Below are 10,077 nucleotides of genomic sequence, written 5' to 3' on the forward strand. Positions count from 1 at the left end.
CCACAATTTCTGTATCCATTCCTCAACTGAGGGGCATCTGGGCTGTTTCCAACTTCTGGCTATTACAAATAAAGTTGCTACAAACATGGCTGAGCAGATGTCCTTGTTGTATATTTGAGCACCTTTTGGATATATGGCTAGCAGTGGTATTGCTGGATCTTGAGGAAGCACTATTCCGAATTGTCTGAGAAAGCTTAATCCCCATTCAGAAAGGCTAAGAGGATGGACATCGGAGGAGGGAGAAAGCAGGTAACAGGACAGGAGCCTACCACAGAGGGCTTCTGAAAGGTTCTACCCTGCAGGGTATCAAGGCAGATGTTGAGACTCATAGCCAAACTTTGGGCAGAGTACAGGGAATCTTATGAAAGAAGTGGGAGATAGTAAGATCTGGAGAGGACAGGAACTCCACAAGGATAGTGACAGATCCTAAAAGTGTGGGCACAGGGTTCTTTTTGGAAACTGATACTCCAGCCAAAGACCACTGACGGAGATGGCCTGGAATCCCCACACAGAGGAAGTCTTATGGCAGTTCAGTATCCAAGTGGCCTCCATAATAATGGGGACAGGGACTGTCTCTAACATGAACTGATTGGTCTGCTCTTTGATCACATTCCCCGATGGGGGAGCAGCCTTACCAGGCCACAGAGGAAGAAAATACAGCCAGTCCTGATGAGATCTGATAGACTAGGATCAGAGGGAAGGGAAGAGGACCTCCCTTATCAGTGGACTGGGGAAAGGGTATGGGTAAGGAAGAGGGAGGGAGGGTAGAATTGGGAGGGGAAGAGGAAGGGAGGAAGAGAGGGGATTCAAAGTGAATAAACTGTAATTAATAAAAATTAAAAAAATAAAAATAAAAAAGATAAAAAAAAATCTACTTCGTATGCCTATGCTGTGATGAGCTAACTCTGTCACATTTATCAGCTGGGCTACCACATACATGGTTTTCCTTCCATGAGCAGGCTCATATTTATTGTCTTTCCTCCCTGCCTCCTTTACCCAAAAATGACATACTCCAAGCCCCAGACTCTACAAATAAATATAAAATGTCACATGTATCTAGGAAAATACTTTATACAGTCTTCATTTTACACTCCTGCTTCACAGGCAATAATGTGTATTGTCCTTATCTAAATAGCATAAGATAAGAGATAATGCCCTTTTCAAATAAAGTAAATCTTATATCCTTTAAAAATTTTATTTTCACAAAAAGACCATCAGAGTCAACTAATCTGGGCCCAGAGAGGCACAAGAGACTGAAGCACCAACCAAGGATCATGCATGGACTGGACTAAGACTTATATACATATGTAGCCAATATACAGCTTAGTCCTCATGTGGGTTTCCAAGTAAGGAGGGCAGGGACTGACTCTGACACGAACTCAGTAGCTAGCTCTTTGATCACTTCTCCCTGAGCGGGGAGCAGCCTTACCAGGCAACAGAAGAAGACAAATGCAACCAGTTCTGATGACACCTGATAAGCTAAGGTCAGAGGGAAGAGGAGGAGGACCTCCCCTACCAGTGGACTTAGGGAAGGGTATGGGAGGAGAAGAGAGAGGGAGGGTGGGGTTTGGAGGGGACAAGGGAGGGGGCTGGGATACAAAGTGAATAAACTGTAATTAATAAAAAAATAAATTAATAAAAAAGAAAATAAATCTACTTGTGATATGTGGAAAATTTATTTTCAACTGACACATAAAATATATACAGATAGTATATTGTGTATTATTTTGATGTGCACATATATGTCACATATCTAAATCAGGTTAAACCTGTTGCCTTAAACATTTATAATTTTATGGTAAAACTTAAAAAAAAAAACCCTTTATTCAGCTTTTTGAAATGTTGTATTGCCACCTGTCCTCACATTCTGTGAAGCAGAACACCGGGCCTCTTACCCTGACTGTTACTTTTCACCTATCAACCAGCTGTCTCCATCTCTTGTGCGCATCCAATAAGATTCAGAAGAATGGCCATGTTATGCCAAAGACTGACCTTCACTCTTCAAAAGGAACAGTGACCTCACTCCTGGCCAAAAGCACCCCCCCCCTTTTTCTCTAGGAACAATTTGACAATTAAAGTTTCAGTATCAAACATTCATCTCCTAGTAAACAGTGGTATTAATTATATGTAGATACTGTCAGCTGTTCAGTTCTTGATACAGGTAGTTTATGCAAAATTAAAAGGCATACTAGGATGAGAAGGACTCATGTTCTAATTTTCAAAGGCATCATCTACATCAAAAACAAAAGCCACCATTGCATACATCCTTCCTTGGGGAGCTTTGATCATTTTAGAAAGTTATACAAAGTCTAGGAAACTGTAGAGAACTGCCGTCTTCCAAATTAAATTGACCATAGAAGTTGATGTAAAAAAAAAAAAAAATGTGCTTTAAATCACGGTTAAATGAATTGTAGGTGTTGTTATTACCATCAGAAATTCTTACAGAGTTTGGAAAAAGCCAAATTTTCAAAGACCCTCTAGACAAAAATGCAGCTGGGCCTTTAAAATGTCACCTCAGGCTCCAGATTTCTCTGCAGCGGAGCTCAAGTTTTTCCCTTTAATTCGGTCTGAATGAAATCCCGCTGACCCACTTTCAGATTCACCAGAAGGAAGGTAGCTACATTGCTGCCGTCCTTTTTCTCTTTAATTTTTATATCACTAATCGGTTGCTACGAAACCAACTGCCCCCCAGACTGAGTGGCTTATGGCAACAATACGTACTTATTGTCCAACAATTCCTATAGGTCAGAAACGCTGTGCGGCGTGACTGGGCGGGGTCTCGCTCAAGATGTGTGCTGAGGCTGCAGCCAGGGTCCTGCAGAGCCTTTAGAGGTCACTCCCTAGCATGCCCAGCTGGCAAGGTCTGAGTTCTTTATAACATTCCAACCTCTCCAGGAGGCTGCAGCGTCCTTACAATGAGGCAGCTGGCTTTCCTCGGAGGCTTTGAGCCATGACAAAACAAGGCAATGCCACAGCGTCTTATGTGACTCAGCCTTGGCAGTCGCCTCATTTTCATTCAGTTACAGAGAGGAATACAATTCAGCGCCTGTGAGGGAACCGCATAAGGGCTGGGACAACCAGAGGCAGGAACAAGATGCTCTCACGTTGGTGCTGTTCACCACACTGGAAGATTCTAAGTACTCAGGTATATTCTGCCCTGGCTGCCAGGACAAAACACCAAAGTCGGGGAGGGGGGGTAGGGCTTAGACAACAGAACCTCCACTCCTACCCCCACCCTACATAGTCCATGGTTCTGAAAGCCACAGGTTCAAGAGCAACTAATGCTGGCAGCATTAGTTTCTTCTGAAGCCTCTCCTTGGCTGACAGGGTTTTTTTCCCTTCCTGCCTTCATCAGGTATTTCTTCTTTTCCTGTCTGGGTCTTAACCTCCTCGCTGTGAGAAAACCTGATGCATTGGATTGGGGCTTCCCTCAATGTCATCTTAGCTTTCTTTTTCTTTGAGGATCTCATCTCCTATACAGCTATGCTCTGAGACACTAAAAGCAGGTATTCAGCGTGTGATTTTGAAAGATACGCGCTTCAGTGCATATCAGCCTATTTTCCTCACAGTAGATATCTTCTCATCCTGGGACTTGTAAAGCCAAATCTTCAGACTTCTACTTGTATTAAATATCTCCCCCCCCCCCCACACACACACACAAATACTAACCTGAATTGGGCCTAATAGTGCACAGCTGTAATCTCAGCATTTGGAAAGTGGAAGCAGGAGGATTGGTCCAAGGCTAGCCCCAGCTACATAAGGAGTTTGAAGCCAGCCTGAGGTACAGGAAACCTTGCCTCAAAAATCAAGGTAACAAAAGAAATAAGTCAAACTAAATAAAAATAAAGCATGCAAACCCTAATAGTAAACAAACAACCACTTCAAAGCTATCTATATAGATGGTGGAGGTTTCAGAGAAAGTTCTGGCAAATACTTCAACCTCCTTAGCACAACTGTGGTTTTCTGTATGTGATTCTGACCCGTGTGTGAAGTCCAGTCTAATTCCACACCATGCTGCCTGCCCCACCCCATTCCCACCTGAGCCCGCTTCTTGCTCCTTCATGTTGCAGGCTTGCCCTCAAGCAAGACTTATGACTTGGCCCTTCTCTTCGTAGATAATTTGATGTACTACTGCAAGACTGGCTCATTCTCTGACTCTGAACTCTCTTCCAATCACCTTTCATCAAAGATCTTCTATTCACCATGCTATTACAAACTTCCTCCTCCTCTACCCAGTCATTCTTTGATCCTTAACTGTTGTTTTTCACTGAGGAGTCTAAGGTATGATTTGAGTCTTAAATTACATTATGAGATCCATTATTTGTTATTTGCAGTATATACCATAGTGCCACAATGTATATACGTACATAACCTATGTATGTATTTTGAATAAATGAGCAAATGATTACCAATCAGGTTAGCTTGTACAGCCTGACTGACAGATGGGACAGAGAAATGGGAGCAAGCATGGAGTCTACACTTCATGGTTTATATTTCCAGAGATTCTGATCACTAATAGGATGAGTTTGTTGCTCTGATGATCTAATTTCAGTAAATTACTTTAATTACATTGGAAATTACTGGTAAGTGTTTGTTTTCCTTAGATACGGGATGCTGAGATTCAGATATTTCATCTGCAATGTTTAATGGTGAAACACACAAAAGGCGGGAGAATGGATAAGCTCCCCAGAAGTTCTAAACCTGAAAAATTCAGGTTTCCAGAGTTGCAGAGGACTCTGTTGAGGCACACTGGGTTTTCCCCCATGAGGGTAAAATATAATCCTTATAAGACAGTACATAACCAGGATTGAGTTTACTACAAGCTTCAGGACTTCCTTATGTGTTGAAAATGTATCCTCATTTTGCCAGAAAAGCATATTGTCTGTCTGCGACATAAAAGAGATTCTAGTAGTGACTATAAAGAATAAATATCCCAGCAACTTTCTATGGTGTACAGTATAGTAAGTCAACAGATATAACTTCCAAAAATGCTTCTAATGACACACAGATTATCTTCCCCTAATCTCAGTGTATTGATTACTTTGTGTTTGGAAATGCCTCCCGGCTGAGAGTTGGACCACCTGATTTTTGGAGTTGGATACACACAATCGTCTCCATGAGTAGACTGTGGTAAAACAACTAAATGTTCTAGGTATCAGCTTCCTTTTTCATAAACTGAGGTGAGATGGTTCAGTTTGTTCTGTTTCTTCCAACCACAAGAACATATCATGTACCTCTCTTCTTCACTCCTTTCTACCTTAGATTTACAGAAGAAAATAAAAATTGGTATATAAATAACATTTTGTAATAGCCATATTCACTTAATAAGATATTAAAGAATGTTGACTTCTGATTCCTATGTCCTAGATTGCTTTCTTGATCTTTGGAGATTCTCCTGGGGATGAATCACATTCTCGTACTCCAAGTCAGATCAGGGTGATATATATTTAAGTGTAGGGGATACACATGTGTAGATTTAGATGCAGTTAGGTATATTGTCCAACCTGGGAAAATTATTTTTACTTCTTCTAAAGAATGACAACTGATGATATCAGGGTAGGTAAATGCTGAAGTGAGCTGAATAAGAAATGGGCCTGTTTCATCTGTGGTTCTGGGACTTTCCCACCTATCACTGGCCTGTGATATGCTTCTTCTGCTCTTGGATGAAAGGTTCTTTCCTTTTTCTGAAATGAAGAGAGGATAGTATGAAAGTAGGTTTTGGGTAGGCTCAGTATGACCCAAGCAATTTCCCAGATCATATCTCTTAAAAAATACTTCTGACTAGTATAATAGTCTTCTGTCTTACAGGTATTTTCTTTCAGAAACCAGTTTTTTTTTTCTTTAGGGTAGAAACATGTGGCTAAGAGTAAGGAGTGCACATTTTATATTTGTGTTTACTAGAGAGTGTGGAAGACAAATTCCAAATTATAAATATAGGTGTTTCTGATGAGTCTTAATTTTTTTTTTCAATTTGGCATCATTTTGACGTAGAAATTAACACCTCCCCAAGCCAAAGACATGAAACAACCAAAAGATGACTGCCAGATATTTCTCCTTTATATTTACATCTCTCTCCAGATAGGAGGGGTAGCCTATACCTATCAAAGTACTAAATGCTCACTGCAATAAACAATTCGCTGAAATTCCCCTCATTTTGAAAAGCAACTCCTTTACCGTTTCCACAGTGCATCTCAGTGTATTTCTATGACACAATAAGCAACCATAGCACTGACTTGACGCTCAGCAAGCTTGCTTTCAGTCTGTCTCACACATATCACAAACAATGCCTGGCAAAGATGAAGCCCAAGTTTTCAGGGATAGAGTCCGCTGTCCTCCTCTGCATGCTTCATCATTCTCTCACTGAGTCAAATCACAACTTTCTCTCCCTCTTGCCCAGGCTGCCATGTCCTCCCACTTAACTTTGTAGTGCTCTTGTTTAGTTGCAGCTGTCTCCTCAGACCTCACATCTCAGGTCCCCTCAGTGTAGAAAAATCAGCCAACCAACCAAACAAAAACAACTCCCTTATTTCTTCCTATTACTAAGGATGAAATGCCATTACTATACTCTATAGGATTAAATATTCTCAATATCAAGGTGGATACAATGGTGTATTTTTTGCAAGGACCATTTATTTGTTAAAGAGACCTTATAAACCCAACATATTTCTTAGTGGCAGGAATTTAAAAAAATGAGATCATGGGAAGGTGACCAAGGAAATGGAAGAATGTTTCAGGGGTAAGGATGCATCACCAACATAGTATCTTTAAATTGCCTTACACAACCATCTTCCTTTTGGCTGAGGAATTTGGGAGTTCCTCTCTTTCAAGTGCACTTCAAGAGTATTGATGTTGTTTTTGAATAACACCTTAAGACATTAAAGCCCTTGTTCTAAGAATGAATATTTTCATCGACAACCGAACCTGTGGCCAGTAAAAAAAAAAAAAATCTCCCAATATGGAATATTAATATTTACCATTTTACAGTGAAATTATCTTTAATCCATTTTTTATTGACTGTACTTCCCACAGCATAAGAACAGAACAGCTTTACTAACATAATTATTGATAGGCTTTGCAAAGTTTTCCACAGATAAACACTTGAAAGCAATAGCTCTTCCAATTTTAACATTGAGGACACGTTTAAATGCTTGCGAATATTGCAGATTTCATTATAGTTTCGTATTCTACAAGAACATATACAGCCACATTGTTCCATAAATTTGCAATTTACATGCGACAAAGGAAAGGCTGGGGGGAAATGGCTCAGTCGGTAAGGTCTCTGCTACACAAGCCTAAGGAGTTTGGATCCACTGTCCCCACACAGGAAGCCTGCCATGGTGCTGCACTCCTCTAATCCCAGGGATGTAAGGAGACCTTTGCACTCACTGGCTATCTGGTTTAGCCTAATCGGTGAGCTCTAGGTTCTGTGAGAGGTCTTGTTTCAGAGAATAAAATTGAGATTACAAAGGAAGCATATGACATCAAGCTCTGGTCCCCACACAGATACACAAAGTTCTAAGATGAATATATTTAAAATGTTAGAAAAATTTTTGAAACAAGACTGTTGGGCCTGATAAGGCCTGCTGCATCTACCTGAGCCTGGCTTGAGTTTAGAGACCTGTCTTTAGCCAGCTGGGTGCATATGGGGACAGTGAGGCCAGTGACAGCTGAGCCCCACTTTGGACACCAGTCTGCTGGGTCGGTAACCACCAGGTGAAGCTGAGAGGAGAGTGTCCAATCCAGCTGGACTCCTTTCATGGCTGAGCAGGATGGCAAGTGTTAATGGCCCAAACCTCTCCCTCATGGAATAAGTCATGGAGCAGGGAGATCTGTCAAAGCAGGAACTTGGTTTATTTAATTAAGCAGCCCCTTTTATAGGTTTGAGTCAAGGGGCAGAATTAAGGAAGTGAGGTAAGATGACTTAGAAGGAGAGGTTAAGTGGTATAAGGAGAGGTGGGCCAGCCACAAAACTCCATGTCACAGTTACCAGGCAGGGTTAATTTTAAGGCGGATATGCTGAGTCACTTTTGCCCAGAAGTGGCCCCTCTTAAATGAGAAGCTAAAGACAGGAACTTTTGAGGCCCAGGTGTACAGGGACATAATTAGGAATACAGATAAAATGTTTTAATTTATACATCATTTAATTATATATCCTATGTATAATATATATTATATATGTTTTCTATAAAATACATATATTAACTAGACAAAACATACATATGAAAAGGCAGTGTCAAACTTCTTCTCATCATATTTGAAAGAAGCACGGTTAGACCTTTATAATACAGCCTGCAATGGAAATATCTAGGCACAATTCACTCTCTCCAGTGGCTGAATCTTCTTCCAAATGGGATTAAAAAAAAAAGAAAAACAAAAAGTGGTACCACGTAATATATTTCTGGTTCTGATAATTTTAATTATTCTGGACACTTGGGAAAATAAACTCGTATTTTAACCGAATATAGAGCTATCTTGTTGCTTTATCTGTAGATAAATAATCCCGCAAATATCCACATTAAGTTCATTACTCTTAGTAATCACATGATTATTTTATTCAATAATATACAGAATTTCTTACTGAACAAACCCAAGATATTCACAAGAAGTTGCAGAAAAGTTCATACAATTAATGAAGGCTGTGCTTTATAAGTTCAAAACCATTGTCTTCTATACATAAAGTACAAATAGCCATGCATTTAAATCCTCCTGCCTCTGCCTCCTTCAGCAAATCCTACCAGCCCGTGTCACCAGAGCTGGCAAGAAGCATACTAGCCTCCCCTTCAGGAAATCGAACCTGGGGCTCAGCTGTCACTGTCCTCGTTGTCCACATATGCACCCAGCTGGCTCAGGGAGGAGGCACCAGGTGACCATGGTGTAGGGGCTGCTGCCTTCCTGCTCTCCAGGGCACTCACGGTGGGCACCTGGACTTGCTCTGAGTCCCCATTGGCTTCCATCTTCACCTTCTTTGGCACAACCATGGCAGCCAGCTGTGCCCTGCTGCCTAGGCCCTCTGCCTTCCTTTTGGCCTTTGGAACCTTGTCGAGGATGGCCTTGGGGTTGAGTCTTGGCGGCTGCCAAGGGTCGGGAAGGTGGCGCCTCGTCCTCCGATTCAGAATCCTCTAAAAGCCTACAGTGGCGAGCCTCCTCCAGCAAGGCCGCCGTCTCACGCTCATTCTCCTGCTGCTGCTGCTGTCTCTGCTGCTCCTGTGACAGGAGGTGCTGCAACTGCATGGCCTCGAAGTCCACATGGGCCTGCCGCTGGTTCAGGTCCTTCAGCTCCTGCAGGTTTTCCAGCACCTCCATCTCCAGCTTTGTGTCCTTGGTGCGGTTTTCTAGCACCTTCATGGGGTTGTTCAGCTCCTCATCCTCACGCTCCTTCTGCACCCGCCTCTCCTCCTCCTCCAGAAGCTTCTCGGCCTGGAAGTTGCGTGTGGCGCCATGCTCCATGGTGTAGTCAGTGTTCTCTGGATCTGTCTTGAAGGTGATCTCGGCCAAGCAGCGCGTGCACTTGATGTAGAAGCGGAAGATGGGCAGGCCCAGGTATGTCTCGTTCTGGACAGTTTCCTTGCGCGTTGAACTTTTTCCCCCTGTAGATGTATTCGCCACATGTCTTACACCTCATGTTGAAGGGGGCCATCAGCCGCACCACATACTGCCGGTCCTTGGGTAGCTTGAGTTTCGGGATCTTTGATGGGTCATAGTCAGGTGGGTAGTATTTGTTTAAAACTTTCCGCTCAGACATCTTTGCTTCCTGTTCCTCCAACAAGCGAACAAGCAGTCCTCTTTGCTTCTCCTGGTGTTTCTCAGGCCAGGTGCTGTATAAGGGGGAAATGTTGAGCCTGATACGGCCTGCTGCATCTACCTGAGCCTGGCTCGAGTCAGGAGACTTGTCTTTAGCTTCCAATTTAAAAGGCAGGCGCCACTTCCGGGCAAAAATGATTCATTCAGCGTATCCGCCTTAGTGACTCAGCATATCCGCCTTAAAATTAACCCTGCCTGGTAACTGTGACATGGAGTTTTGTGACTGGCCCACCTATCCTTGTACCACTTAACCTCGCCCTCTATGTCATCTTACCT

At 42.4% G+C, this 10,077-nt stretch overlaps 1 pseudogene; it reads right to left on the reverse strand.

The window, feature by feature from the left end:
• Window positions 1–8,801: 8,801 nt before the first annotated feature.
• On the reverse strand, window positions 8,802–9,742 carry LOC129681797 (splicing factor YJU2-like; annotated as a pseudogene).
• Between the last annotated feature and the right edge of the window lie 335 nt (window positions 9,743–10,077).

Source organism: Psammomys obesus, unplaced genomic scaffold (assembly GCF_907164565.1).
Source record: "Psammomys obesus unplaced genomic scaffold, mPsaObe1.curated_primary_1811, whole genome shotgun sequence".
Taxonomy (NCBI): domain Eukaryota; kingdom Metazoa; phylum Chordata; class Mammalia; order Rodentia; family Muridae; genus Psammomys; species Psammomys obesus.